We start from the raw sequence: 5,370 nt of genomic DNA, 5'->3' as shown, positions 1-5,370 counted from the left end.
TAGGAATGAAAATAAACCTGTCTTCACAAAAGTCAAACAAACGGGTAAGGAGATATGGATATTTGCTTATATTCATCGTCCTTTAGACAAATGTAAGTCAGTAGCCAGATGATATATTAATTAACACCAACAAGGTCTTCCAGAACTAGAAAGAAAAGTAGTGTGCTTGTAAGGATACGGAGAAACTGGCATCTTCATGCACTGTTTGTGGAAATGCACAGTTTTCAATCACTTTGGAAAATGAATCATTGGTTCCTTAAAATAAAAGCAATAGTGTTACCTGTAAGACAGAACTGCCAAAAAAAAAAAAAAAAAAAAAAAAAAAAAGACAGAACTGCCTTTTTAATGTATCTTCCCATAAGCACCTGCAAACTCCTAATGATAAATGTTTTATCAGCATTATTAATTATTTCCCAAATTGGAAACTACTGCAGTGTTTATCAATTGACAAAGAGATAAAGGATATATACTATATTCACAAATGGAAATATTACTTAGTGTCATAATCTTTATTGTCAACTTGAAGGGTTTGGGATAACCTACAGACTGACAAAAGATGTATTTGAGAGGGTGTCCCCAGAGGAAGATCTTCTGTACATAGCTGGTCCTGTTCCATGGCCAGAGATTCCTAGACTAACATGAAGAGACCTGCCTTCACCTCCCTTTGCTTTCTGACTGTGGATGCAGTGTGACCAGTATCTTATTTCTGACATCATACCTTTTCTGTCATGAAGAATTCTATATCTTATTTTTTAAAGATTAATTTTGTATATTCACATATTCACTTACCATGTACACGTGTGTGGGCAGTTGTATGCCACAGCAGGTGTGTGACGATCAAAAACAACTTGTGAGGTTTGGTTCTTTTTTATCATTTTATGGTTCCTAAGCATCAAGTTCAGGTCATCAGGCTTGGGAATGAGCACCTTTATCCACTGAGCATCTAGCCTTTTCATTTTTTCAGAAGAAGATGACATTAAAAAAGGTACTTGAATAATGAAACATCATTCTGGTTAAATAATGAGGTCCAGTCATCACTTTGGTCTTTTCCTCAGCCATATTAATGGGATTAATTCAGCTAAGTTCTCAATGCTATGATCTGAGAAGGAAGATGAAGGCTCATTTTCTTTTTTCTTTTCATTTTTATTAGCTATTTTCTTTATTTACATTTCAAATGTTACCCCCTTTCCTGGTTCCCCTTCCCAAAACCCCCATCCCATCCTCCCTCCCCCTGCTCATCATCCCGCCCACTCCCACTTCCCTTTCCTGGCATTCCCCTACACTGGAGCATTAAGAAGGCTCATTTTCATATGTAGGTGATACACAGCATAACTTTAAGACTATATAATTGAAAAGTAACATTTAATGTTTACTTATTTTTCAGAGATTGTAGAGATCCTATGCCACACATTTCAATAGAACTTAGTTTAGTGTGTTCTGTGGGTTCATATCCTATTCCTGTTCTCAACCTCCTTGCTTCTAAAACAATTAGCTTACATAATGAACATAAGAAGTTTTCACGTATCATGTATTAAGTAGAATTTAAAAACTTTTAAATGAAACTTTGTTTTATGGATTCTTTTTGTTGTAGTTGATGTTATTGTTAATTTTTTGTTGCTTTTGTTGTGAGACTGTTTTGATATTTTCCAAGAGTTTAAAATATGATTAGATAATTTAAATTTTCTATTTTAAATAACATTAGATGCGATTGTATATTACTTTACTCTAAACAATTAGTTTGAGTTCTTGTGCAGTGTGTGTGTGTGTGTGTGTGTGTGTGTGTGTGTGTGTGTGTGTGTGTGATGTATAGTAACTTCTTCTATTACATCCCATGTTATCTTTTGAGAAAAGGTCTTTCACTAAACACAGAGTTTATGATTACCTGGCTTGGTAGATTAGAGGATCCACCTGTTTCTGCCCCCACAGAACTAGGGTTGCAGCTATGTGCTACTACACCTGGTTTTTAGAAGAGTGCTACATATTCAAATTGAAGTCCCATGCTTGAGCATCAGATACTTTTCCAATGGACATTTCTTCCCATCAGCACTGCAAAACCACTTTAAAGCACATTTTACATTATTTTCAAATTTTTACAATGATATCTTTTACATTACATATTTGTATTGAAAATAAACTTATAAAATATATAGTTTCCCCTTTCCTACTCCTCCCATCTCCTCCTCATCCCCCCTTACTGACCAATTACACATCCTTTCTGTCTTTTGCAAGATACCAAAGAATAATAAAATAAAACAAAATACAGTGAAGTAAAACAAACACAGACTTCAGCCCAGGAAACAAGGAAGGCTAGTTGCAGGTCTTCACCTTTCCCTCATTCCTCCAAGTCAAAATGCCCAGTCTCATCCCTGGGCTCTCTAGCAGGCCCTCTGCTGTGAGTTTTTCACACACTTTGCCCCCACTACAAAGGGAATAACTAAGCAGATGCTAGTGGCACCCCTGATTTCCTCCTTCTTGTAAAGTTCCTCCCTCGTCCCCCACCCCCGCTGGTCCCCAATCCTATGTCTCAGGTCCCAATTCCCTGGAACCCCCAGTGTCTATATATATCAGGATTCTAGAAGAATATCCTACCAAGAAACATACTCCTACCATAACCTGGTAGCAACCAGAAAGAGCAACAGAAAGCAAGAAACAAAACACCCACCCATCAACGACAAAAACAGATATCAGCACCTAAAATTACTATCTTCCCCAGACTTGGATTCCTAGATACCAGTATAAAAACACAATAAAAAACAGCTAAAACAATATGTTTCCACTACAGTACAGCTAACCTACCACACCAAGCCCTGGGTACTCCAACAAAATTTGAAGTACAGAAAAAAAGACCTTAAAACAACCTGTGAATGTACGATAGAGCTCCACAAAGAAGAAATGAATAAATCCCTTCAAAAAATCTATGAAAACACACACACACACAGAGAAAGAGAAAGAGAGCAAGAGAGAGAGAGATGCACACACACACACACACACACACACACACACACACACACACACACACACACACACAAAACCCAAGTAGATGGAAGAAAATGAATAAAATCACTTGACCTAAAGGTGGAAATAGGACCAATAAGGAAATCCTAAACTGAGGGAAAATTGGAAATGAAAAATTTAGGAACATGAATGAGAAACAGAGACAAGTTTCAACTACAGAATACAATTGGTAGAATAGAGACTCTCAAGTGTTGAAGATACAAGAGAAGAACTTGATTCATTGGTCAAAAACAATAAATATTAAAAAAAATCCTGAAAACTGGAAAACTATAAAATACCAAATCTAAGAATGTAGGAATAGAGGAATAAAAAGAAGCCCTGGGAAAAGACATAGAGAATGTTTCCAACAAAGTCATAGAAGAAAGTTTTCCTCACCTAAAGAAGGAGTTGCTTATCAAGTACAAGAAGCATACAGAACACCACATGAACTGGACAGGATAAGAAAGTGCCCCTGGCACATAACGATCAAAACATTAAATGTGCAAAACAAAACCAGAATATTAAAAGGTGCAAGGGGGAAAGACGATGTAATATATAAAGGCAGATCTAGTAAACATCTCAAATCTTAATAGAGACACTATAAGATAGAAGGGCCTGAAAAATATGCTAGCGATTATATGAGGTCACAAATACCAACCAAGACTGCATATCCAGAAGAAACTTCAAATTGCCATAAATGGAAAAAATAAGCAATTCAATAATAAAACCACATTTAAGCAATCAATATCCATCTATAAATTCAGAACAAGAGAAAATGCTACTTCAAGATTAACTCCAAACTTAATAAGTTAACTACCTTCATGAAAACAGGGAGTAAATGATTCATACACACAAACACACCACAACTGACTCCATCAATACCCCCCTCCTACACCACTACCACCACCAACAAAACAATAGGAATGAACAATCATTAGTCATTGATGTATCAACAGAAAGCCTCTCAAAATAAAAAAAAAACACATACTAACAGAATGAATGTGAAAACAGTATTCATTCCTCTACTCCATCCAAGAAACACACCTTAATGTAAAGGGTAAACGTACTCTCAGGGTTAAGGGTTAGAAAACATCATTTTAAGCAATCAGTCCTGAAGAAGCAAGCAGTATAGGCATTTTAATATCTAACAAAACAGACTTCAAAACAAAACAAATCAGAATAGATAGGGAAGAACATTATATATGCATCAAAGGAAATCTCCAACAAGAGAAAAATTTTAATTCTTTCCATCTGTGCTGTAAAACACAAGGGCACCCAAATTTGTAAAGAAAATACTTCAACAGCATAAATTACATATTGATCTACACAAAATGATAGAGACTTTTCATTCTCACCAACAAACAGGTCATCCAGGCAAAAAGAGAAATGCTGGAGATAACTGCAGTTGTAAACCAAGTCAATCTAACAATATTTATTGAATATCTAACCCGAATACAATATATGCCCTCTTCTTGGTATCTGATGGGTTTTAGATCAATTTAAATTGCTTATCCTATCCTAATTTACCTTTGGTAGATAGTATTTATCTAGGAAATTATTCATTTCTTTTAGATTTTGCTACCTTGTGGAGCACAGATTTATAAAGTCTGTCTTTATGATTTTCTGGATTTCCTCGGTGTCTGTTATATTACATTTTTATTTCTAATTTTGTTAATTTGGGTGGTGGTTTGAAAAACTCTGGCTCCCATAGATTTATGTATTTAAATGCTTGGTTATAGGGAGTGGTATTGTTAGGAGGTATGGCTTTATTGGAGGATGTGAGGCTTTGTTAGAAGAAGTGTGTCACTATGGAAGTGGGGTTTAAGATCTTAAATGCTCAAGCTATGCCCAGAGTGAAGCACACCCAGCCTCCTTTTGGCTGTATCCAGATCAAGATATAGAACTCTCAGCTCCTCCACCACCATGTCTGCTTCCACCACACTCTCCCACATTTCCCACCATAATGATAATGGACTAGAGCTCTGAAACTGTAAACCAGCCCCTAAAAAAAGTAATAAAATAAAAAATAAAAGCTTCCTTGATTATGGTGTCTCTTCACAGCACTAAAACTCAAACGAAATTTGAATACCCATTCTTTGCCTTATTGTTAATTTCTATAAGCATTTTCCAATCTTACTAATTTTCTCAAACAGCAAACAATTTGTTTCATGGATTCTTTGTGTTGTGGTTGATGTTATTGTTGTTGTTGTTGTTGTTTTTGGTTGCTTTTATTTTATTTTATTGATTTCAGCCTTGTGTTTGCTTATTTCTAGTCATCTTTTGGGTGTGACTTCTTCTCCTTCTACTTCTCCTTCTCCCTCTCCTTCTTCTCCTTATCCTCCTCCTCCTCCTCCTCCTCCTCCTCCTTTCCCTCCT

Source organism: Mastomys coucha, unplaced genomic scaffold (genome assembly GCF_008632895.1).
Source record: "Mastomys coucha isolate ucsf_1 unplaced genomic scaffold, UCSF_Mcou_1 pScaffold20, whole genome shotgun sequence".
NCBI lineage: Eukaryota > Metazoa > Chordata > Mammalia > Rodentia > Muridae > Mastomys > Mastomys coucha.
This window is presented reverse-complemented; position numbering follows the sequence as displayed.